The following is a 27,135-nucleotide window of genomic DNA, read 5'->3' as shown; positions in this document are numbered from 1 at the left end:
TGCATCTGCCGCTTGACTATGCACCTGCTTACTAACTTGATTGGGTATATGTTAGCTGCTTACATGACGGGGTGGAACTGGTACTTCGTCACTGTTTGCTTGTACTGATTTTCTAAGCATGTAAATATTTGCTCTCTTCGTTACTGAGAACATAACTCTGTTGTTAGTATATTTGTTTATGCTCGTAGTACTTATTGTATTGCTTTGAAGCTTTCCTGCTTATGTCCGTTGTGTGTTGCTTGGCCTAAGCTTCTAGCTGTTCCATGTTGTAAGTCAAGATGGAACAAGAATATGTTAAAATCAAGTTTCATTAAGTGAACTTTACGTTTACTTGATAATGTAATGCAGTGTCCTATAAATGAAAGTATTTTATTTGATAAAGCACTCACTGTAATTTGATAAAACTATTACTATAATTTAACAGAGGTTTAACTGTAAATTAATAAAGCTCTTATTATTCCTTGATAAAGCTTTCGATTACCGTATCATCGTATTTTAACAGAGGCTTCATATGTCCGATGTGTCTTTGATTTTACTATGCATCGGCTTCCTGCCTACTGTTCACAATTGTTCCAGTATATCTTTCTGTTGCTATTGAGCGTGCTAATGCCTCTGTCCTTTGTCGGGCTGTGCTGCTTCCTACTCTCGTGTGCGCCACACCTTCATACTGCCTTGTGTTTGTGTCAGCTTTTTGCATCTTATTATAATTGCTTACATCGTTCCTCCCTAGTCAAACCGCGTGTGTATCTGACTTCTGTTAGTCTTGGTATAGATTCTTGTCTGCACTCTGGCCTTATGTTCGTGCTTGCGAAGCTTATATTCTCTGCATGCTTCCCTTCATGTGCCGAATGAGTTGACAGCCACGTAGTTTGAATGCTTCAACCTTCTGGCGTGTTAAATTTGATTCTTTTGTTTCTCTATTTGCGAAAGAGTTTACCTGATGTGATGCTTACCTGTCCGCTCAGCTGCGCGTCTAGTGGTGCCCACATGTGCTCGCAGCTTCGTGTCCATTTGTAAGTACCTAAGATGATTTTCGATTGATGATAGTTCTGCAGCAACTTACGTCTCGTTAACTCTTGTCTGTTTAAAGAACTCTTCATCATCTCTGTATAAGAAATTTCCAGTCGAAATCACTAGGCCATTAATGTGACCAAGTTAAAAACAGAGCACAAATGAAAAGCCCCCATGTACAGTTGATATGTTTCTGTTTATATAAGTTTTTTTCTTTGCTTTACAACTGATGCTATAACTTAAACGTTCACTGAAAATTCAAGACTCATTCAAAACTCCAATATCCAAGCTACTCCCGAGGATCTAGATTTACTGAATCACACAGTTCAGCCTCATAATCTTCTAGAGTATATCACTTGAGCTAAGAATGTCTAGTGTCTGACTGGCTGTTGTAACATGGGCTTGGGTCTCAGATTACCGTTCGCACAGCAAAAGTTTCTAACGCCTTTATGTATTATTGCATTTATTTGGTTAAATTTTAATTACAGACGGCAATATAACCTAACCTAACCAAACCTAAATAGCGCATAACAAGAAATTTGATGAAAATCGTGTGTGAAAAATCGACCTGAGCCTTGGGAGGACGGTTTGGACTCCAACTCCCGACTAAGAGACCTAGCAATGCTAAGAAGAGATCCACCAGGACACACTGATGTCTTAGGGAAGTTTGGTCTCTGTTATACAGTAAGAGGGGAAGGAGGGAGGGAGGGAAGTAGGGAGGGAAGGAGGGAGGGAAGGAGGGAGGGAAGGAGGGAGGGAAGGAGGGGGGGAAGGAGGGAGGGAAGGAGGGAGGGAAGGAGGGAGGGAAGGAGGGAGGGAAGGAGGGGGGGAAGGAGGGAGGGAAGGAGTGAGGGAGAGAATTTTGATGTAATATAGAGGAAAGGAAAACGGGAAGCACATGACCAAAAACAAAGCAGAATGTTATAAAAGGAAAAAATAAGGATTGAGCAAACAGCCCAAATGATTTGAAGATGAAGACATGATAAAGACAGAGAGAGAGAAATATTTTATCAGAAGAAATAAGAGAAAGGGTAGGACAAGATAAATACGTGAGATAAAAAAAGGAAACCAGAGGAAGAGACACGTATCCTAGAATGGAAAGTAGGGATAAATAGCAAACAATAAAGAGACAATGGGAAAAAAAGGTAGAGAATGACTAGGAGACAAATAAGCGATTCCCAAGATAATCTGTGACACATGTTTGGGCTCAGCAAGAACGAAGTTTCTTCCTTGATTGCAGTGGTGGGTTGCATCTTGCCTTTGAATTTATTGTCAAAACTCCATTTAGCAGTGTGTGTGGTAGGTGGAGAAGGTAAAGCGAGGTACTTATCGTGGCACTGTGGAGTAGCTAAATGTGGGTGAAGGAGGTGGGACTGACAAGGGCCGGGACGGTGAAGGCGATGTTAGTGCGAGATAGAAGGATCGTACGAGGTACGTGGGAAAGGAAGATAGTAGAAGATCTAATGGAATATAATCGAGACTTCTTGCTGATATACAGCAGAGCGAATTCAATTTATGTTGATGTTAGATAGTATATTAGAAGGTTCTATGTATGCTATTGTTGTTAGATGATGGGAGGGGAAGAAATGTATCAAGTATGTCAAAAACATTATACTAGAGGTCGATGCTAGGCAGATCCTCATCAAACTCAATCCATCTCACTGATACAATTGTCCAGCTTATGTTTAAAGAAACTCAAAGAGTTAGCCCCAGTAACCCCACTTGACAGATTGTTCCACTTAACTACAACACTATTACCAAATCAATACTTAACTGTTTTCATAAGTCTGCAAATTAAATATTTGTTAAAAATATGAAGCACGTGGGGAGGATTGATGAGGTTGTGGTGAAGTCACGTTGAACAATTCCGAGAATTTATTATTATTGTTATTATTATTATTATTATTATTATTATTATTATTGTTATTATTATTATTATTATTATTATTATTATTATTATTATTATTATTATTATTATTATTACAGGAGCAGAATTATTATGATCATGTTGGCCCGTAATCAGCACTTAATCTATTTCATTTTATTTTATTTTATGATATTCCGTGAGATCTTCAAGGATCCCATTCGAATGTTCTTCGGTCGATTCTATTTTTTTTTTTAGTAATGTGAAGTGCTCAATCAGGCATATGGGTCAATCAGCGCAAGCAGTAGTGGAGAAACCTAGTGGCTAACGCGACGGTCTGGAGTTTTGAGACTCTCTGATCGCGGGATCTATCCCCGTCCGTGGTATGATTTGTTTGCAATCGTGTCATTACGATTTCGTGAGTCAGTGGTGGAGGTTCGATCCTCCGCCTAAGCTAGCACCAGCCAGAGGTGCTGCCGTTCAGTGTACACTTATCTCCTGTTTGCAATTTTGGCTTTTTGTTTTACATGTTTCTGGTAGTAAGAAACCTATGTATTTTTACCCTGTATCCTTTTAAGACCATGTGTCCTAGTACAGGATATGAAAGGACGAGAAAAACGATAAATGGTGCTGTCTTGTCCGTGCTGGACTCTCTGGTCTGTGTCACTGTAGTGGGCCACACCAGCAGCATCCGCTGTCTCTCTGGACTGTGTCACTGTAGTGGGCAACACCAGCAGTATCCGCTGTCTCTCTGGACTATGTCACTGTAGTGGGCAACACCAGCAGTATCCACTGCCTCTCTGGTCTGTGTCACTGTAGCGGGCCACACAAGCAGTATCCGCTGTCTCTCTGGACTGTGTCACTGTAGCGGGCCACACAAGCAGTATCCGCTGTCTCTCTGGACTGTGTCACTGTAGCGGGCCACACCAGCAGTATCCGCTGTCTCTCTGGACTATGTCACTGTAGTGGGCAGCACCAGCAGTATCCACTGCCTCTCTGGTCTGTGTCACTGTAGTGGGCAACACCAGCAGTATCCGCTGTCTCTCTGGACTGTGTCACTGTAGTGGGCAACACCAGCAGTATCCACTGCCTCTCTGGTCTGTGTCACTGTAACGGGCCACACCAGCAGTATCCGCTGTCTCTCTGGACTGTGTCACTGTAGTGGGCAACACCAGCAGTATCCGCTTTCTCTCTGGACTATGTCACTGTAGTGGGCAACACCAGCAGTATCCACTGCCTCTCTGGTCTGTGTCACTGTAGCGGGCCACACAAGCAGTATCCGCTGTCTCTCTGGACTGTGTCACTGTAGCGGGCCACACAAGCAGTATCCGCTGTCTCTGTGGACTGTGTCACTGTAGCGGGCCACACCAGCAGAATCCGCTGTCTCTCTGGACTGTGTCACTGTAGTGGGCAGCACCAACAGTATCCACTGCCTCTCTGGTCTGTGTCACAGTACCGGGCCACACCAGCAGTATCCGCTGTCTCTCTGGACTGTGTCACTGTAGTGGGCAGCACCAGCAGTATCCACTGCCTCTCTGGTCTGTGTCACTGTAGCGGGCCACACAAGCAGTATCCGCTGTCTCTCTGGACTGTGTCACTGTAGTGGGCCACACCAGCAGTATCCGCTGTCTCTCTGGACTGTGTCGCTGTAGTGGGCCACACCAGCAGTATCCACTGCCTCTCTGGTCTGTGTAACTGTAGCGGGCCACACCAGCAGCATCCGCTGTCTCTCTGGACTGTGTCGCTGTAGTGGGTCACACCAGCAGTATCCACTGCCTCTCTGGTCAGTGTAACTGTAGCGGGCCACACCAGCAGTATCCGCTGTCTCTCTGGACTGTGTCACTGTAGCGGGCCACACCAACAGTATCCGCTGTCTCTCTGGACTGTGTCTCTGTAGTGGGCCACACCAGCAGTATCCGCTGCCTCTATGATCTGTCACTGTAGCGGGCCACACAAGCAGTATCCGCTGTCTCTCTGGACTGTGTCACTGTAGTGGGCCACACCAGCAGTATCCGCTGCCTCTATGATCTGTCACTGTAGCGGGCCACACCAGCAGTATCCGCTGTCTCTCTGGGCTGTGTCACTGTAGCGGGCCACACCAGCAGTATCCGCTGTCTCTCTGGACTGTGTCACTGTAGTGGGCAACACCAGCAGTATCCACTGCCTCTCTGGTCTGTGTCACTGTAGCGGGCCACACCAGCAGTATCCGCTGTCTCTCTGGACTGTGTCACTGTAGTGGGCCACACCAGCAGTATCCACTGCCTCTCTGGTCTGTGTCACTGTAGCGGGCCACACCAGCAGTATCCGCTGTCTCTCTGGACTGTGTCACTGTAGTGGGCCACACCAGCAGTATCCGCTGTCTCTCTGGACTGTGTCACTGTAGTGGGCCACACCAGCAGTATCCGCTGCCTCTATGATCTGTCACTGTAGCGGGCCACACAAGCAGTATCCGCTGTCTCTCTGGACTGTGTCACTGTAGTGGGCCACACCAGGAGTATCCGCTGTCTCTCTGGTCTGTGTCACTGTAGCGGGCCACACCAGCAGTATCCGCTGTCTCTATGGACTGTCACTGTAGTGGGCCACACCAGCAGTATCCACTGCCTCTCTGGTCTGTGTCACTGTAGCGGGCCACACCAGCAGTATCCGCTGTCTCTCTGGACTGTGTCACTGTAGTGGGCCACACCAGCAGTATCCGCTTTCTCTCTGGACTGTGTCACTGTAGTGGGCAACACCAGCAGTATCCGCTGCCTCTCTGGTCTGTGTCACTGTAGTGGGCAACACCAGCAGTATCCGCTGTCTCTCTGGTCTGTGTCACTGTAGCGGGCCACACCAGCAGTATCCGCTGTCTCTATGGACTGTCACTGTAGTGGGCCACACCAGCAGTATCCACTGCCTCTCTGGTCTGTGTCACTGTAGCGGGCCACACCAGCAGTATCCGCTGTCTCTCTGGACTGTGTCACTGTAGTGGGCCACACCAGCAGTATCCGCTTTCTCTCTGGACTGTGTCACTGTAGTGGGCAACAACAGCAGTATCCACTGCCTCTCTGGTCTGTGTCACTGTAGTGGGCAACACCAGCAGTATCCACTGTCTCTCTGGACTGTGTCACTGTAGTGGGCAACACCAGCAGTATCCGCTGTCTCTCTGGACTGTGTCACTGTAGTGGGCAACACCAGCAGTATCCACTGCCTCTCTGGTCTGTGTCACTGTAGCGGGCCACACCAGCAGTATCCGCTGTCTCTCTGGACTGTGTCACTGTAGTGGGCCACACCAGCAGTATCCGCTGTCTCTCTGGACTGTGTCACTGTAGTGGGCCACACCAGTAGTATCCGCTGCCTCTATGATCTGTCACTGTAGCGGGCTACACAAGCAGTATCCGCTGTCTCTCTGGACTGTGTCACTGTAGTGGGCCACACCAGCAGTATCCGCTGCCTCTATGATCTGTCACTGTAGCGGGCCACACAAGCAGCATCCGCTGTCTCTCTGGAGTGTGTCACTGTAGCGGGCCACACCAGCAGTATCCGCTGTCTCTCTGGACTGTGTCACTGTAGTGGGCAACACCAGCAGTATCCACTGCCTCTCTGGTCTGTGTCACTGTAGCGGGCCACACCAGCAGTATCCGCTGTCTCTCTGGACTGTGTCACTGTAGTGGGCCACACCAGCAGTATCCGCTGCCTCTCTGGTCTGTCACTGTAGGGGGCCACACCAGCAGTATCCGCTGCCTCTCTGGTCTGTCACTGTAGCGGGCCACACCAACAGTATCCGCTGCCTCTCTGGTCTGTCACTGTAATGGCCACACCAGCAGTATCCGCTGCCTCTCTGGTCTGTCACTGTAGTAGGCCACATCAGCAGTATCTGTTGCCTTTCTATTCTGTGTCACTGTAGCGGGCCACACCAGCAGTATCCGCTGCCTCTCTGACTGTGTCACTGTAGCGGGCCACACCAGCAGTATCCGCTGCCTCTCTGACTGTGTCACTGTAGCGGGCCACACCAGCAGTATCCGATGCCTCTCTGACTGTGTCACTGTAGTGGGCCACACCAGCAGCATCCGATGCCTCTCTGACTGTGTCACTGTAGCGGGCCACACCAGCAGTATCCGCTGCCTTGCTTGTGCAGTACTCTCTGGTATTGAAAGAGATCGTACAGAAGGTAAGTCACATAAAAATTAGATCACAAAATAGGTAGACAGTACAGAAACTAGCATGTTCAGGGACGAGTTTGTTCTAAGTTAATACATGTACATTGTACAATATAGATGAAGTTTATAGACGATGCTAACTACTGCATGTTAATGTAAACCAATTATAAATATGGAAATGTTCTTAGATAAATTAAATTTGTAACTATTAAGGAGGATGGTAGAAGAGAGGAGAGAACAGGGCAATAGAAGAATAAGACAAGAGGAGGAAAGGACAAGAAAAGGACAAAACAAGATAACATTTTAAGGATTGGACATAACTTGCAATACATATGTTATCTAACAAATGGTGAAAGGATTTAATATTAAAGTGCGTTTGAACTGGAAGATACTAAGTGCGTTCCAAGCAGGTGTGTAGGGAAGGGAAATGATGAGGATCAGCGTCATGTATACTGGTGAGCGGTGCATGACTTTTGAAATGTCTGCCACGTGTTTACATTACAGAACGAATTGTGCAGACATGGGATTGATGTATAGTGAAGGATTGGTAGACAAGCGTGATGGGTAGGTAGTGCGATGGGTAGATAGGCGTGATAGACAGAAATGATAAGTAGATAGGCATGAGAAGCAGATAGGCCCGTGGTCAGATAAGCATCTTGATAGGTTGTTAGCTAGACAGGTGTAGTGGGACAAATACTAATGGTGTGTTAATACAGTGAAGTGAAATATGGAAGTGAGATGGAGAATGCAAAATCTAGGAGACTGAAACGAGAGAGAACATGGCGGGATGGAAGAGATGGAGCATGTAAAGTCCGGTGGTGTGGTGGACGAGAGATGGAGCATGCAAGGCCTGGTGGTATGATGGAAGAGAAAGAGAGGGAAGGTACATGCAAGGTCTGATGGTGTAATGGAAGAGAGAGGGAGCATGCAAGGTCTGATGGTGTAATGGAAGAGAGCGGGAGCATGCAAGGTCTGATGGTGTAATGGAAGAGAGAGGGAGCATGCAAGGTCTGATGGTGTAATGGACGAGAGAGAGGGAGCATGCAAGGTCTAGTGGTGGGATGGAAGAGAGAAGGAATATGCAAGGGCTGGTGGTAGGAAGGAAGAGAGAGGGAACATGCAAGGTCTAATGGTGGGATGGAAGAGAGAGGGAGCATGCAAGGTCTGGTGGTGGGATGGAAGAGAGAGGGAGCATGCAAGGTCTGGTGGTGGGATGGAAGAGAGATGGAGAGAGAGAGAGAGAGAGAGAGAGAGAGAGAGAGAGAGAGAGAGAGAGAGAGAGAGAGAGAGAGCATGCAAGGTCTGGTGGTGGAATGGAAGAGAGGGAGCATGCAAGGTCTGGTGGTGGGATGGAAGAGAGATGGGGAGAGAGAGAAAGAGAGAGAGAGAGAGAGAGAGAGAGAGAGAGAGAGAGAGAGAGAGAGAGAGAGCATGCAAGGTCTGGTGGTGGGATGGAAGAGAGATGGAGAGAGAGAGAGAGAGAGAGAGAGAGAGAGAGCATGCAAGGTCTGGTGGTGTGATGGAAAACAGTGAGTATCCAAGAATGTCAACAAGATGAGACAATGAGTTTACTTTTGGTAGATCTTTCACCTCTCAAAAATAAATAGCCTGAATTCTATTTTCAAGACGTGGCAAGACCTATGGGCAAGTCTCCCTACACTTGCTGCCTCTCTTTCCCTCTCGATAAATTGGTACCTGGGTGTCCTTCAACTGTTGTGGGTCACAATCTGTGTGGTAAGTGGTAATGCACTTTACATAGGGCTGGGCTCTGAAACGAACTGAGGTACGATACGAACTCTTAATCTGTAAACTGAAACGTAAGTATGCCAGTGTGAAACAGGAGACGAAGCCCTTTGTGCCATTCTGTGTACCGTTGTCTTACTTTGCTGTGGCATTGAACAGGAGCTGAAATACTGTGTATCTTTGTGTATACCGTTAGTGTAGAACGGAAAGTATAACATTTTGTACCGTATTGTGTACCGTTGTGTTTGTGTTGTACAGGAAGTGTAGAAATGCATTCCGTTGTGTTAGTGTGGAGCAAGTGTAGCACTGTGTACCGTTGTGTTGGTATAAAACAAGTGAAGCAGCGAGCACCGTTGTATTAGTGTAGAAAAAGTGTAGCACTCATTACCATTGTCTTAGTGTAAAATAGGAGACGCCATATTTTATACCGTTGTGTACCGTTGTGTGTACCGTTGTGTCAGAGTAAAACAGTAGGTGAAGCACTATATAACACGTCTGGAAGTTCCAACAAGCAAATGGGACAGAGAACAGATCGCCCTTCACGCTTGAAGAACTTTCGATGTTGCAATTTCCTATGAGTTGATCACATATTCGATCCCCGGGCTCTCTGGTCGCATCGGTCAACATTGTCAACCTAGACAATTATTTAAAAATTTCATTAAGCTGGGTATCGGTATTCTTAGATGGAGAGGGAGAGAGAGAAAGAGAGAGAGAGAGAGAGAGAGGGAGGGAGGGAGGGAGGAAGGAAGAGGAGTGGGAGAAGGGGGGGAGGTGGTGCCTGAGTGGAAGATGAAGAACGCGTATCTAATTAAACGTTCCATTCGAGTTAACAAGCAGTGAGAGAAGTGCTGTTTTTACAATGGATTAGTTTTGGAAAGCTTTAGGTAACAGGTTATATCCTGAAACTTGTATGCACTGGCGATTTAATGGAAATATGAGAGCTCGTGAATTTCATGCTTGGCTGCCTGAACATACTGCGGACTTAGGCAATGAATCGACTTCTAAGTACTTTGCATCACCTAAATTCAGGCCTAAGAACATCGAGGGCGACATATAATAAACAAAAAAACATTTATTGAAATTTTTTGCTGTCGTCTCTTGTGTTGACACACAAAGAAATCTTTAATAACACCAAGAGCCTGATTGGCAATTGTTAGTGGATGGGGGATTGAGCCTACACCAGATCCTTGCGCTGAATGGCCCGTACGGATTCAGCGCTTAAATTGAATGATAAGACTAAAACCTTTAACGGTTACACAACACTAAGAAGTTGAAACTCTGGCCACTATAGTTGTGAGCCTCAGGGTGAGCAGGTGAAGGGTAAACCACAACGTTCTGAATCAGCTATAACTTAGTTCAGGAAACTAATCACCGCTTAACTCTGATTGAACGCGAATAAGAAAAGCTTTAATAATCATAAAACATTGGAATCTTGCAGATCCAGGTTCATCCGAGAGAGAGAGAGAGAGAGAGAGAGAGAGAGAGAGAGAGAGAGAGAGAGAGAGAGAGATGGGTAAGACGATGATGATGAGTCAGAGAATAATACGGTCCGGTGTTTACCTCGCTTTCTGTGTGGTATATTCCCGCTTGACTAAACAACCCCAGTTGACCTAGGTGCGCTGGGTCATGCTCGTCACCCTGGAAAGGTATTGCGCTCACATTGACCCTGAAAATCATCAATGTGTGGGCTAGCCGAGCGATTCTTTTTTATTTAGCAAAAACTGATACGTTAGAAGTATGCTGCTGCTCGATTTTATACATTAGTTACATAGGGGAATCAAAAGCTAACAGTATTTTCCTCTCCCATTCCATCACACAAGAAGAGTCACCATACGTAATCTAACAATCTGTCAGCCTGAGTTGGGAGGTTTCAATAGGGTAATGAGAATATAAAATCTTGAGCAAAATGAGGCAGCTTCAATGAGGCCAGCCACAGCCCGGGGTGTGGTGCGAAGGAGTCCAGCCGCAGCTCTGGGCGAGGAAGCTCTGGGGAAGCAGCCACAGTGAGGCAGCCTCTGGTGAACAACTACGACCCTGGGCAAAGCAGCCATGTAATAAGTGCCATGACTGCCTCATATTACTGTGAAATTTGGTGACCGACGAAAACACGAAGAAAGCAAAAAAGTAACAAATTTAATCAAGTATGACACTGCAAGAATCATGATGATGATAATGCATGCAATATGTCTCAGGGATGGTCAACCCAGAGACGGCGAATTGGATATCATTTATATTTAAATAATCATACACTGCCATGTGTAATAATATTAAATATACAGTAAAGGTTCAAATTAACTAGAATTTCTTTATTTTAATTCAGATTGTTTCTGTTTGCATTAGGAACGAGACAACTTAAGCTTAACACAGGTGAAATTGCCTATGACTTGTAGCGGCAAGCTGGCAAATATTTATTAGGACTGCATTAAACAATTACCCAAATACTGCATCCATATTTAACTGAGAATGCCGTTTCACTCGGCAGCAACAAGTGTCACTTGCTTCCTAACCACATATTTGCTAAGCTCATATCATTTAATTCTCAAATTTTATGTACAATAGCGTGTACGTCAGTATTCCATTCCGAATGGATGGAATAACTCAACTTTGCTAGATTCAATTTAGTGGTTGACAATTACATTACAAGCCAATGAAATACTTTTCATTAAGATTATTAAACGACTCTTTCTCTTATATGCTAGTCACACGTATCAAAGTTTTCCGCTAAGGGCAGTGTTCTGTCCCCGAGGGTTCTATCCTCGCCCGTGGTATGGTTTGTTATAGCAGTATTATTGGAATGACAGCAAGCGCTCGAAGTATCACTGTGAACATTTTCCTCTAATTCGCGCCTCGTGATTAAGAAAACATTTTACCAGTATGCTAAAATTAAATGTAAAATGAATAATATATTTCCTCTATAAATTGGAATTTATGTAAATGACTTTTAAAGTATTGTGTAAATCAATTATTTCTATAATGTAAATAACCAGGAAAAGATTGTCCCAATGTACCCCGAGAAGCGTCTTTTATATAGATTTATTACCTAAAATATATTATTCTATAAATACTAATCGTTCATGGGAGGTTCACTGATGCCAGGGGTCCTTGCTGTTCCTTGGATCGAAGATAACTAGTACTTCGTGGAAGGACGAACAAATTCTTTGCTAGTTGAATATCAACATATTTAGTTAATAAATAAACACTTCGCATCGTTGAGTGAAATATACACTAACAGTATGAGTTGTGCTTTTAGAATGACCCGCATTAAAAAGTAAGAAACAATGTAAATATTTTTCGATCTTGCGTGATGCCCTCACTGTTATTTTGAAGACTCTGAACTAATACAACAGAAGCTATAATAAATACTCAACATAATGAAGCATGATCAATGGGCAAAAGAAGTGCATAAAATGAATAGGAAGGAAAACAAATGAACTTGACAACAGAGTAAATCCAAGTGTCCGGGAGTGTTGACGCTTCAAGGGCGGGTAGCCAGGCCTCTGACATTATTAACTTTAATAACATATAATATGTGTAACTTCGCAGACCTCGAGAATTCAACGAGGTCGTGCTTGAACAAGAAACGATAATCAGTACTCTACGCCTCACTGTTTATATTGACTTACACTTTGAAATTCTCTCGCGGCCACGGCTGAAAAAACAACTATTTCTTATGAGGTTTAAGGGTACCAGTGAGCGGAGTATGTTTTCCTGTCAGAAGACAGGGGGAGGAGGGAGGGAGGAGATGCTATGATGCTTAGTGAAGTGTCCCTGATCGAAGAAAAGGGAGCAATCCTTTCTTTTCTTGGATCAAGACTGACTGCCTCCCAATAATAATAATAATAATAATAATAATAATAATAATAATAATAATAATAATAATAATAATAATGAACTGACGAGTGTACAACAACCCAACTAAATTCACATCATGGATTATACCCACTAAATAGTTCATGATTATACGAACTATACCTGAAGTAGACTTGGAGAGGATTTCGGGGATCAACGCCCCCGCCACCCGGTCTGTGACCAAGCCTCCTAGTGGATACGGGTCTGATCAATTAGGCTGTTACTGCTGGCCGCAAGCAAACCGACGTACGAACCACAGACCAGCTGATCAGGTACTGCCTTTAGGTGCCTGTCCAGCGCCTTCTTGAAGATAGCCAAGGGTCTGTTTATAATCCCCCTTATGTATGCTGGGAGGCGGTTGAACAGTCTTGGGCCCCTGACACTATCTCTAAAAAATAGAATAATTGATAAATAAATATGTTAAGCAGGTGAAAGTACATATTTTTGATAGTAGCGGCCAAGAGAATTGCGACCTTAATATCCCTTGTATAACTGATCATAAACCTGGCTACAAGGTACACACTTCTCCATTTCCGGCGTGTTTGACCGACTCCTAGTACTGCTGCTGTTGCTGCCACTACTACTACTGCTGCTGTTGCTGCCACTGCTACTTCTGCTGCTGTTGCTGCCACTACTACTAATGCTGCTGTTGCTGCCACTACTACTACTGCTGCTGTTGCTGCCATTACTACTACTGCTGCTGTTGCTGCCACTACTACTACTACTACTGTTGCTGTCACTACTACTACTGTTGCTGTTGCTGTCACTACTACTACTACTGCTGCTGCTGTTGCTGCCACTACTACTACTATTGCTGTTGCTGCCACTACTACTACTGCTGCTGTTGCTGCCATTACTACTACTGCTGCTGTTGCTGCCACTACTACTACTGCTGCTGCTGTTGCTGCCACTACTACTACTGCTGCTGATGCTGCCACTACTACTACTGCTGCTGATGCTGCCACTACTACTACTGCTGTTGCTGCCGCTACTACTACTGCTGCTGTTGCTACTACTACTACTACTGCTGCTGTTACTACCACTACTACTACTGCTGTTACTACCACTACTACTACTGCTGTTACTACCACTACTACTACTGCTGCTGTTACTACCACTACTACTACTGCTGCTGTTACTACCACTACTACTACTGCTGCTGTTACTACCACTACTAGTATTACTGCTGCTGTTACTACCACTACTACTGCTGCTGCTGTTACTACCACTACTACTACTGCTGCTGTTGCTGCAACTGCTACTACTGCTGCAGCTGCTACTGTTACTAATACCACTACTACAACTGCTGCTGCTGTTACTACTACTATTACTAATTACTATTACTAATTACTACTACTACTATTACTAATTACTACTACTAATTACTACCACTACTATTACTGATTACTACTACTAATTATTGCTACTACAACTGCTAATTACTACTACTAATTATTACTACTATTACTAATTGCTACTACTACTATTAACACTGCTACTACTACAACTTCTCTCATGACCCTATATATAGCTTGTCTCCTCTCATATTCCTTCTGAATTTTGAAGTGATGAAGGCCCATTTTCAGTGAAGGTGTCCAAAACGAACACATTCGTATCCATTTCCCTCTGTCAACCTCAATATAATCCAAATCCCATGAACGATGCACATCAAACTTCAGAAATGAACTCATTTATCAGGCACAAAATCTCATCCTAAGATATATTTATGCCAGCTGCGAACAGCACTGTGTATGCTCACGAGGAAGACAGAGAAAGCAGCAGATAAGACAGCAATTAAAGAACCCTAAATAGCACATACAAACATAATGTGGGCGCATGTACAATATAACAGGAGAAACATGTATATAGGTAGCTTTTGTTCCCGCTATGTAACTCTCATATTGAATACGGTAGCCGTACATTACAACCTTACTCATTTGTATTTGATAAAATTAATCAGTGAGGAAACAAAAGCCTGCGTTGATCCTCTCTCTCCCTAACTCATCAGGAAAGTTGTCAATATTTTCGAGCATCTGTTTATTCTCATAAGTCATGTTGTTACTTACGGATCAACCAGTAAAATATTCTTACATAGCAAATGAATTTAATATACAAGTAAGATTTCAGCTTATAGCATTTAAGCTTAGGTTAAGTAGGACTAGAAAATGCTAGTTCGAGGAAATAGTTTACTAAAATTTAACCCAACCTAACTATTCCTTAACTAATTTAGCTTGACCAAAGCTAACATCACCTATCTTAACCATACCTAACCCATCTTAACCTAAACTAATCTATTTAACCTAACACATCTTAATCTAAATGAGCCGACATTAACCTTAAATCTAAATTAACCTACCTTAATCTAATCTTAAATGCTATTTTATACTATATATACTGAGATATATACACCCCTATGAGTATATACCCTTCGTTTGAAGGAACTAGAAGAACCTTTGTTCATATTTATATTCAGACGTTTTAGTTATTTCTCCCCATATATCGTATGTGTACATAAACATTTTTAAATCATAAGTCGATTTTTTTTTTTAGTTTAGAAAATGTTGCAGAGGTGAAAAGAAAAGCGTTTGACGCTCCGTAGGAAGGAAAGTCCCTGACGCTCCGTAACTATTGTGACTTTGTGTTCGTTTGTTTTCCTTAAGAGACGCTCAATGTTAACAATATTTTGCAGAGTTTTGCCACTGTCTCAGCGGGACGCCTGCTTGGTGGAGTAGCCAATTACGTACACACAGGACCCACGCCGCTGAAATGGGTCCTTCAGCTCTACAACTAATTTTCCGCTGCCTTACACTAGTTCTCGGTTAGATTTTCCGCCTGTTTGTGGACTTGTTTATATTAAACTTCTCGCCTGTTGAACACGTAGCTGGGTGTTTTCTGCACTCCTCAGGTCACATATGTTAAATATGCTTTAATTTTCATCTAAAAAAATAATATTGTTGTAAGAAAGATAGAAAAAATCTCTTTTTCTATCCTGAAACAAGAAATATATCAGAATATAGAGAAAGCTAAATTAAAAACAAAAATATGAATTAATTTTCCTTGGAACTACAAGAGCAGTGTGAGGAATACTTCTGTGTATCCCCTACAAGGTAGGTATTCACTGAGATATTCCTCGTGTGAGGATTGCTCAGTGGATACCTTCCCTTGGGAGAGTTACCCCGAGATATTCCTCACAGCAGCTGGATAATCTTTGTTAATTTTAAGTTTCGTGTAACAGAGACCGTAAAAATGCACAGACGAATAATCACGTTTGCATTTTATTAACACTGTAGCTTTATTGAAGGTAATCGGCTAAAAATAAAAACAGTGCTGCTAAGGAAGACGAGCTTTATAATCAGTATACTTTCCTGGGTATGTTGAACTGAGATAAAATATGTGCAAATTTATTAAAAATACTGATCTCACGAGACCTTTCATGTAAGCGAGTTCATGAAAGTCTGGTACTAAGTATTTGTATATCAGCGGTGCTCGTGTCTTGATGTTATCTTTGTTTGTGTTTACATCTGTACGTACGCTTAACTTTGGTTATATATATTTTTTATGTTTGTACGTGTGTGTGTGTGTGTGTGTGTGTGTGTGTGTGTGTGTGTGTGTGTGTGTGTGTGTGTGTGTGTGTGTGTTTGTGTGTGTGTGCTTACTCAACTAATTGTGGTTAATGGGGTCGATTCATAGCTCCTGGGCCGTCCTCTTCACTAGTCGCTACTAGGTCCACTCTCTCCTTGCTCAATGAGCTTTATCATACTTCTTCTTAAAGCTATGTATGGTACCTGCCTCCACTACCTCACTTTCCAAATTATTCCACTTCCAGACAACTCTATGACTGAAGAAATACTTCCTAACATCCCTGTGACTCATTTGAGTTTTCAACTTCCAGCTGAGACCCCTTGCTGCTGTGTCCCATCTCTGGAACATACTGTCTCTGTCCACCTTGTCGAATCCTCTCAGTGTTTTGTATGTCGTTATCATGTACTCTGTCCCTCCTGTCCTCCAGTGTCGTCAGGTAGAGTTCCCTTAACCTCTCCTCATAGGTCTTGCCCCTTAGCTCCGGTAATAGCCTCGTTGCAACCTTTGCATTTTCTCTAGTTTCCTGACAAGTTTGATAAGGTGTGGGTTCCAAACTGGAGCTGCATACTTCAGTATAGGCCTGACGTACACGGTGTACAGGGTTCGGAACGACTCCTTACTGAGATGCCGGAATACTAATCGTAGATTCGCTAGTTGCCCATATGCTGCAGCAGTTATTTGATTGATGTGGTCCTCAGGTGATGTGTTCGGTATTATACATACTCTAAGATCCTTTTCCTCGAGAGAGGTTTGGTGTCTTTGGCCACCTAGACTGTACTCTGTCTGCGGTCTTCTTTTCCTTTCCCCGATCTTCATGACTTTCCACTTGGTGGGACTGAACTCCAAGGGCCAGTTTCTGGACCAGGCCTGCAACTTGTCCAAATTCCTTTGTATGTTTAGGTGTCTTGTGAGGCAGATAGTCAAAGAATCCATTAATTCCTGGGGCTTTAATTATTAGTAATTAGCCAGAATAATGATCCTCCCTCTGCGGGTTAACTACTGCACTTGTTCACCACTCTCCAAGTATCACTTATTAAGCCATTATTAACACTAATGCAATATTATATTAATACAGGAACAACACTTAATAATTTATTGGGAACTTTTGAGATCAAATTTTGAATAAGTTTAGAAATATAGATGGAAAAATATATTTATATTTAATAATCTTCATTAACACACAGAGGTTACAGTCCTACAATCAGAGGAGAAAAGTAGCAGTTTCCTAATAATTTATATTAAGCGTGACACTTAAAAATACTTAGAGCTTAGCTTGATAATGGGAGTTCGACTTACACTTTAAACATTTAAAAATATTTACTCAAATCCTCTTTTAAGTGGCTGGGAGGATAAGACACATTGCATCTTCTCTCTCTCCTTAGAAAACTGTGACAATCAACTATTTTCCTAAACCTAACTATATAATCTTAAATGCATAGTAATTATAAATAGTGCGGTGGAATTTGTTCCACTGTCAGTAGACTGTTAGAGAAAGTTTAAGAGTTTTTTCTTTCCTTGTTCCTACGTGACCGAGAGGCTTATGTAACAGCTCCCTCCCTATTTGCAAAGTGGCATAAAAGGTGGTGTAACGGCGCTCTTCTGTCTTGTGAGATGATATTTGCACTGTGAGAGTGTCATGTGCCAGATGCTACTTGCAAACCCAGGTGACACCTGTGGTAAGAGAGCTTGAGACACAGGTTCTCACTAGGTCTAACAGCATTTTTGAGTATTATGAATGTCATAGTGACTGATGTTCCTTCCAGCAATCTAGAAACACTGAACCGAGATGAGCCGGTCATTGTAAACTGGGAAAACCGAGTTTTGAGGCCCTGGAGCAGTCTTGTACTAGAATTTAGAAAGGGCACAACATAGCCAAATATAGTGACAGCTCATCCAGAGAACCCGGTTAACTGATGACATTTTCTTGAGTAGAAAAGGCATTGTCTCATCCATTTATCGTGTGCTTTAATAGTTTCTCTGGGTTTTTAAGATAGACACAGCATTCTTTATGTTAGGTAAAAGGACACATGTGCGACTGATGCAACATTTTTACTGTATCAACATTTCGTTCTCCAGGAGCTTTGTCCAACTGTTTCGGCTTGACAAAGCTCCTAGAGAGCGAAACGTTGCTGCAATAAAAATAAGTGAATGTCAGTTACAGTGATATAATGACATTTAAACATGGCTACAGCTCTTATTATTAAGAAGGACATACGTTGATTGACGTACTGTGCTGATGTCACCACCAGCTCAAGACACCAGGATCCTAGTGGAAAGTTACTAAGCCCTGGAGCCTATCAGTGTCACGTTCCGTGTATTCATCCCTCGTGTCAAGTCAAACTGACCCATTGTATATAGGCGCCGGATCATTTATCCTGGTAATGGACCCAAGTACCAAGTGTTACCAAGACCTCGTCCAGGTAAGTATAACAGGTCCAGTGTACTTGTATTTTACTGTCTCCTGTCCAATAAGTGTCCTCAGCATTTCTCTTGGTAGAAGACTAATTCCAATTACCAATAGGTAAAGGAAGTAACGTATGTAAGCCCGACACGTACTGATTATAATTCCTACCTAAAATGACAAAACATTATCTAAACATAAGGAAAACTATTATAAACTATTATAAACTAACACACATGATTATCCCTTTCACTACTTCGCATGAGCATCTCTTTCACTACTTCGCATGAGCGTCTCTTTCACTACTTCGCATGAGCATCTCTTTCACTACTTCGCATGAGCATCTCTTTCACTACTTCGCATGAGCGTCTCTTTCACTACTTCGCATGAGCATCTCTTTCACTACTTCGCATGAGCATCTCTTTCACTACTTCGCATGAGCATCTCTTTCACTACTTCGCATGAGCATGTCTTTCACTACTTCGCATGAACATCTCTTTCACTACATCGCATGAACATCTCTTTCACTACTTCGCATGAGCATGTCTTTCACTACTTCGCATGAACATCTCTTTCACTACATCGCATGAACATCTCTTTCACTACTTCGCATGAGCATCTCTTTCACTACATCGCATGAGCGTCTCTTTCACTACATCGCATGAGCATCTCTTTCACTACTTCGCATGAGCATCTCTTTCACTACATCGCATGAACATCTCTTTCACTACTTCGCATGAGCATCTCTTTCACTACTTCGCATGAGCATCTCTTTCACTACTTCGCATGAACATCTCTTTCACTACATCGCATGAGCATCTCTTTCACTACTTCGCATGAACATCTCTTTCACTACATCGCATGAGCATCTCTTTCACTACATCGCATGAGCATCTCTTTCACTACATCGCATGAGCGTCTCTTTCACTACTTCGCATGAGCGTCTCTTTCACTACTTCGCATGAGCGTCTCCTTCACTACTTCGCATGAACATCTCTTTCACTACTTCGCATGAACATCTCTCTCACTACTTCGCATGAACATCTCTTTCACTACTTCGCATGAGTGTCTCTTTCACTACTTCGCATGAGCGTCTCTTTCACTACTTCGCATGAACATCTCTTTCACTACTTCGCATGAGTGTCTAACTACTTCGCATGAGCGTCTCTTTCACTACTTCGCATGAGCATCTCTTTCACTACTTCGCATGAACATCTCTTTCACTACTTCGCATGAGCATCTCTTTCACTACTTCGCATGAGCATCTCTTTCACTACTTCGCATGAGCGTCTCTTTCACTACTTCGCATGAACATCTCTTTCACTACTTCGCATGAGCATCTCTTTCACTACTTCGCATGAACATCTCTTTCACTACATCGCATGAACATCTCTTTCACTACTTCGCATGAACATCTCTTTCACTACTTCGCATGAGCATCTCTTTCACTACTTCGCATGAGCGTCTCCTTCACTACTTCGCATGAGTATCTCTTTCACTACTTCGCATGAACATCTCTTTCACTACTTCGCATGAGCATCTCTTTCACTAATTCGCAAGAGCATCTCTTTCACTACTTTGCATGAGCGTCTCTTTCACTACTTCGCATGAGCGTCTCTTTCACGACTTCGCATAAGCGTCTCTTTCACTACTTCGCATGAGCATCTCTTTCACTACTTCGCATGAGCGTCTCTCGCTATTTCGCATGAGCGTCTCTTTCACTACTTCGCATGAGCGTCTCTTTCACTACTTCACATGAGCATCTCTTTCACTACTTCGCATGAGCGTCTCTTTCGCTATTTCGCATGAGCGTCTCTTTCACTACTTCGCATGAGCATCTCTTTCACTACATCGCATTAGCATCTCTTTCACTACTTCGCATGAGCGTCTCTTTCACTACTTCGCATGAGCATCTCTTTCGCTACTTCGCATGAGCATCTCTTTCACTACTTCGTATGAGCGTCTCTTTCACTACTTCGCACGAGCATCTCTTTCACTACTTCGCATGAGCGTCTCTTTCACTACTTCGCACGAGCATCTCTTTCACTACTTCGTATGAGCGTCTCTTTCACTACTTCGCATGAACATCTCTTTCACTACTTCGCATGAGCATCTCTTTCACTACTTCGTATGAGCGTCTCTTTCACTACTTCGTATGAGCATCTCTTTCACTACTTCGCATGAGCGTCTCTTTCACTACTTCGCACGAGCATTTCTTTCACTACTTCGCATGAGAATCTCTTTCACTACTTCGCACGAGCATCTCTTTCACTACCTCGCATGAGCATCTCTTTCACTACTTCGCACGAGCATCTCTTTCACTACCTCGCATGAGAATCTCTTTCACTACTTCGCACGAGCATCTCTTTCACTACCTCGCATGAGAATCTCTTTCACTACTTCGCACGAGCATCTCTTTCACTACCTCGCATGAGCACCCCTTCACCACCACCACGCGAGAATCCCTGAACAATTATTTTCCCCTCCACTCCAGTAAAATATTCCCTACTATTGCCTTCAGGAGATCTGCCAAAGGGTATTGTCATTCCGCGCATACTTTCTCACCATTACACTAGCCAACCAGACTCGACCATAGAGTCGGTGCCTCCAGGGCTGAGTAATACTCCTCCATCTCACCCTAATAACCAGGTATTGCGCATTTATGTCATTCCTCATCTCAGTAGGGTATATACGCCGAGAGGTGTATATCTCAGTGCACATACACTGAGAGGTGTATATCTCTCATTGCACATACACCGAAAGGTATGTATCTCTCATTGCACATACATCGAAAGGTGTATATCTCTTGGTGCACATACCCCGACAGGTGCATATCTCTCAGGATCGAGTCTTCACCACATCTTGTGCTTAATGGCCCACATGAGTCTAGTGCTTTCTCTTCATAAAAAAATACAGAGCTAATAATATTTTATTTAACACACCGGCCGTCTCCCACCGAGATATGGTGATCCGTAAAAAAGGAAACACTTTCACCGTCACTCATTCAATCACTGTCTTGCTAGAAGCTTGCTGACATCACCGTTCAGAGGGACACCCGAACTGCAACATCTCTACATCTCAACATCTCAACATCTCCTAAGGTCTCCCACCTATAGGTGGGAGACCTTAGGTTCCCCTGAATCCCTTCATGTCACCATGCTCATAGTCCAACAACACTCCAAACCATTAGAAAAAAAACCTTATAAACAGTTAAGTACTGAAGAACTTGTCACTTGAAATCTTTTTAGTCTTGTAGACCTTAGTTCCGAATATAATCTATTGCTTCTCACAAAATTGGCGAGGACTTTATATGTAATGTCCCCAGTCATGTGTCTCCTGTCTCCCACCTAACAACACCAATATAGTTAGCTTTTATTCCCACTGTGTAATTATCGTAGTGAATAGGAGAGCAGCATAATGTTGATATATCCAGTTTTTCGAAAAGCAAAAACAACGCTCATGCTTTCACACATACTTAACATGATTTTTAAGTGTGTGTGAAAGCATGCGAGTGTTTACTAGAGTCTCTCTCTCTCTCTCTCTCTCTCTCTCTCTCTCTCTCTCTCTCTCTCTCTCTCTCTCTCTCTCTCTCTCTCTCTCTCTCACACACACACACACGTAAACATGTTTGTTCTCACACACAGTAACTGTACATATTGCATGTGTTATAACGAGTAATTAGTTTTAAAAAACTGAGCAATTATCCCCGGCAAAACAGAAAACTGAAATTAAATTTATCACATTTATTGGAAGCTCAGCGTCAGTTCCACTGGTTCGGAGTGAAAGTCATTGAATTATTCAGGCATACAGCTTGTTGTTCGCCACTAAAACACAAACTGATCAGACATGCCTCATATCGCATAGTATGCTGTAGTCATGCTGCAGATATATATCAATGGTAAATAGTACTTAGCCTGATTAATATTAATGATAGGTATAAAGTGTTCAAAGGGAGAGGTCGAGGTCTCAACTCAAGAGGTATCAGCTCATGAACAGCTTCGGAGATGGAAGTGAAACTTTACAGAGCCCAGTGTGTCTGGCTGTCCGTTCACTGGAGGAGGGTCGTCACTCTTTCTTTCTCAAAGCTTAACTGAATTCGGGTTTCAGTTATTAAAGTATGCACGACATGCGGGCTGAATGGTCCTCGTGTAGTCCACAGAACAAAAATGTTAGTCGTGCTTTTTAAAAGTGTTGGTGGCAAAGTGTTGGTGGCGAAGTGTTGGTGGCAAAGTGTTGGTGGCAAAGTGTTGGTGGCAAAGTGTTGGTGGCAAAGTGTTGGTGGCAAAGTGTTGGTGGCAAAGTGTTGGTGGCAAAGTGTTGGTGGCAAAGTGTTGGTGGCAAAGTGTCGGTGGCAAAGTGTCGGTGGCAAAGTGTCGGTGGCAAAGTGTTGGTGGCAAAGTGATGAAGCACAAATAGCGTTTATGATCCTTGGTCCTTCCCCCCCCCCCGCATCACCTGGGTACCCTGCACCACCTGTGCCCCAGCACCACCTGTGCCCCAGCACCACCTGTGCCCCAGCACCACCTGGGCCCCAGCACCACCTGGGTACTCCACACCGCCTGGCTACACTAGTCATCCACACATCATCCACCATGGAAAGGTAAGTTTCAACTGCGGAAAGATGATAATCTTAGTTTAAATTTTATGCCATGTAATTAATTGTTACTCTGTAGGGTAAGAATTAATTACAGAGCATAAAAATAAACTCGTTAATTAGTTAATAATTAAAGTATTTGTCGAGATACTTGCAGCTACGAGTGAACGGTATAACTGGGATACCTGTATTATGTGCATACGAGGAATATGACTGTGGATACTTACAGTAAGGCGCAAGCTGTAGGGGATAACTGGGAAGGCTTACATTAAAAGCAGTTGAAAGGTATAACTAGGGATACTTCAAAGTGAAGGCTGGAGAATAAAACGATAACTGCTTACAGAATGTGTAGTTTTAATTGTATAATTACTGCTGAAACTCGTTAATTAATATTTAACATTTACCTTACAGGTGAGTAAAAGTTAAACAACTCATCGTGGGACCGTCAACACGTCACCAGTAAGATAAGTTCATACTTTACACCGCCTGTCATTGTCGTTCTCCAAAGTTCAGAAGTATCTACGAAGCATTTACCGCGGGTACGAATATTAGGTTCTTAAAATCAACAAATTTCTCTTGAAATGGACTTTGACATCTCTCGGGACCTTCCCTTGGTCAGTCTTGTTTAAGGATCATAACTTCAATCCAAATGGAAAGTGATGAATTTCTTCCCTCCTGTAAGTTGAGGAGGACATCGATGTCTTCCTTCAGCTAGCTTTATTCCTAGACAAGCGACTGTCAAAACCCTACCAAGAGCGAGGTCTCCCGAGCTCTTACTTTCGTTTAGTAAAGTATTCCCCAAACTATTTTGTTCAAAATCTAATTTTCAAATTACATTCGCTTGGCAGCCTCACTTACCACCCCAGTAAATTATCAAATGATATTGGTTTTTTACCTTGAAGAAAAATTAAAAGTGAAAACCGGACTTGACACATCAGGTAAGCTAATTGATATATTTTTGACTCGTTAACTCGAGCCAATCGGTATTACTTTAAAGGAGATTTATTCTTCTAATTAAATATTCCACAAATGAAACTGACAATTATTTTGCAATTTACTGATCAGTGATGAGCCTGCTTGCTATTTTGGAGTAATCAGGTTCACACGATGATAGTGCTACACGCATGCGTCCTTTGTGCTGTTAACTTTTTCTTATTTAACCTTGTCAAGGTGGAAAAACCATCTTCACACCTGCAGCTTATAAAGGGAGCAACAGCGGAACCGAGTTTCTTATTGAAACATTGAACGAAGAAAATAACTAAGTTGATTTGTGACTGATTTTTAATGTACTGTCAGATATACGATGGAGCGACTTGTTTACTTGTTCAGGTCAAGTTCTAACCTACGATATTCAGGCATCTTAAAAATGTCTGTATTAACCAGTGTTTTTCCTTCGAAATTTCAATCTTTTCAGCAAAATAGTGAAAAAATTTGTTAGAGATGAGACTGTATAACACCTTTTATTTTGTTTACACTTTATTAAGGCGGTCAATTTGAAGTCTGGCTTACCACAGTACTATTTTTTTTTTAAGTGACTGATCACATCATTTTGTTTCCCTTGTAACTTAGCATTAAGTTTGTTTTGCCGTGAAATAAATGGCTGCTAAATGTCATCGTTATCTAATTATCATTACAAAACAAATCTGGCAATTTATTTCCTTTTCAAAAGATAAAATGAATCTCCATTCTTAGCTTACAAATCTTTGTACTGACTTTGCCCCAGGATGCGATAAATGGAAATGATCAGCTCATTTGTATCCATAGTATTTCGAATTGCCGAGTGTGGAGTGAGTTTCTTTTAAGATATCAATCATGTTCACTAACAGAATCCCACGGAAAGTGTCAGGAATACCCTTAGAAACCAGTTTCAGGGTAATTAAATAGTGATTTTAAATACTGTTACCTGCTACCTTTGTTTTCTTCATGGCTCCGCCACTTCCGGTCATTATTGCTGCTCTGTCACTTTTAATTGCTTACAATTACTGTATTTCGCGGCTTATATGACTTGTTTTAGTTTCAATGGCTCGGTATCGGACGTAACTGGTAGAGCTACAGCCCAACCCACACCCCAGACTTACAGCTCCCGTCAATGACCTTCAGTTTTTAGGACGCAGGGTGGTTTTTGGAGACATTTTATGGAAAAAAGCATGTGCCTAATAAGCCGCGAAATACGGTATCTCAGTCCTCTCTACTTTCCAGCCACAAAAACATTCGGCGCACTGTATGTTTGAAGCTGTTTTTTTTTTTTTGTTGATATGATCAAGCTCTTAGTCTTCCATAAAAGTCGCACTTTTCCCAGGTATCACATAAACCAACAGTATTATACCGGGGAGTAAGTGATGCCATCAAATTGGGTAGTAAATCCTCCAGCAGACTGTACACGTCAAACCCGCTGAAACTGTACATCCTCTGCAATTGATGGTATCCTGAGAGACAGTTTTATCACCGGGGGACGCTTTTTTAACTTCCACAAATTATTTAGGTACAGTATGTGCTCTATCACAAGAGCGGATTATTTAATGAAAGCTTGTGCTGATGACTTCAGTTCGTGCATGTTTTGTTTGTGACTTTTGATTTGTTTAGTTTTGAGGGTTTCAATCTTTCGATTGCAAGAATTTCAATTCAACTAATATAGAGCACTGTGGTTTTGGATCTTTATTTTCTGTTATTTCACAGACGATAGTCATAGCTCAAAGTGCGGGGCTGCACCCATGGCTAGACGCACCACAGACAGTGAGTGGTGTGGGGCTACACCCGTGGCTAGACACACCGCGGACAGTGAGTGGTGCGGGGCTATACCCGTGGCTAGACACACCGCGGACAGTGAGTGGTGCGGGGCTATACCCGTGGCTAGACACACCGCGGACAGTGAGTGGTGCGAGGCTACACCCGTGGCTAGAGACACCACAGACAGTGAGTGGTGCGGGGCTACACCCGTGGCTAGAGACACCACAGACAGTGAGTGGTGCGGGGCTACACCCGTGGCTAGAGACACCACAGACAGTGAGTGGTGCGGGGCTACACCCGTGGCTAGAGACACCGCGGACAGAGTGGTGCGGGGCTACACCCGTGGCTAGAGACACCGCGGACAGTGAGTGGTGCGGGGCTACACCCGTGGCTAGACACACCGCGGACAGTGAGTGGTGCGGGGCTACACCCGTGGCTAGACACACCGCGGACAGTGAGTGGTGCGGGGCTATACCCGTGGCTAGACACACCGCGGACAGTGAGTGGTGCGAGGCTACACCCGTGGCTAGACACACCACAGACAGTGAGTGGTGCGGGGCTACACCCGTGGCTAGAGACACCCGTGGCTAGACACACCGCGGACAGTGAGTGGTGCGAGGCTACACCCGTGGCTAGACACACCACAGACAGTGAGTGGTGCGGGGCTACACCCGTGGCTAGAGACACCGCGGACAGTGAGTGGTGCGGGGCTACACCCGTGGCTAGACACACCGCGGACAGTGAGTGGTGCGGGGCTGCACCCGTGGCTAGACACACCACAGTCAGCGAGTGGTGCGGGGCTGCACCCGTGGCTAGACACACCGCGGACAGTGAGTGTACCGACAAGGTGAACTGGATACATGTGTTACATCTAGATATATTTACTAATACATTAATGTTTAACATGTCTAATTCTTCACTGAGGCCAGTGCGCTCAACAGTAGACCAAACAGACTTAATCAGATTTTAATGCGTGTGTCTGTGCTTGTGTGTACGCGTGTGCGTGCGTGCGTTCCGGCGCTTGCGTGCATGTGAGATTCGTAAATAAAAAAATTACTTCGTATTTAATATAAATCTAATTTTATATTCTCGTGTTAAGATTTTTGTGGATTGACGATAACATCAAACTTCAAAATACCATCATTATACTGCCTTGTCCACACATTAGTTTTCTTTACGGCAGCGGGTTTTGATGAAGGCTGACATGACAGAAGCCTCTCTCATGTTA

General features: G+C 43.5%; 1 long non-coding RNA gene across 1 annotated transcript in view; it reads left to right on the top strand.

Annotated features, from left to right (window-relative positions):
- Positions 1–22,622: 22,622 nt before the first annotated feature.
- Positions 22,623–27,135, top strand: part of LOC128686647 (uncharacterized) — a 72,813-nt gene continuing 68,300 nt past the window's right edge. The window contains exon 1 of the long non-coding RNA XR_011391915.1: positions 22,623–23,186. This is a non-coding gene — a long non-coding RNA (uncharacterized lncRNA). The remainder of the gene's footprint in view (positions 23,187–27,135) is intronic.

The sequence above is a fragment of the Cherax quadricarinatus genome, chromosome 12 (genome assembly GCF_038502225.1).
Source record: "Cherax quadricarinatus isolate ZL_2023a chromosome 12, ASM3850222v1, whole genome shotgun sequence".
NCBI classification, from domain to species: domain Eukaryota; kingdom Metazoa; phylum Arthropoda; class Malacostraca; order Decapoda; family Parastacidae; genus Cherax; species Cherax quadricarinatus.
Note: the sequence above shows the minus strand (reverse complement) of the source record. Positions and strands in the feature narration are given on the sequence as shown.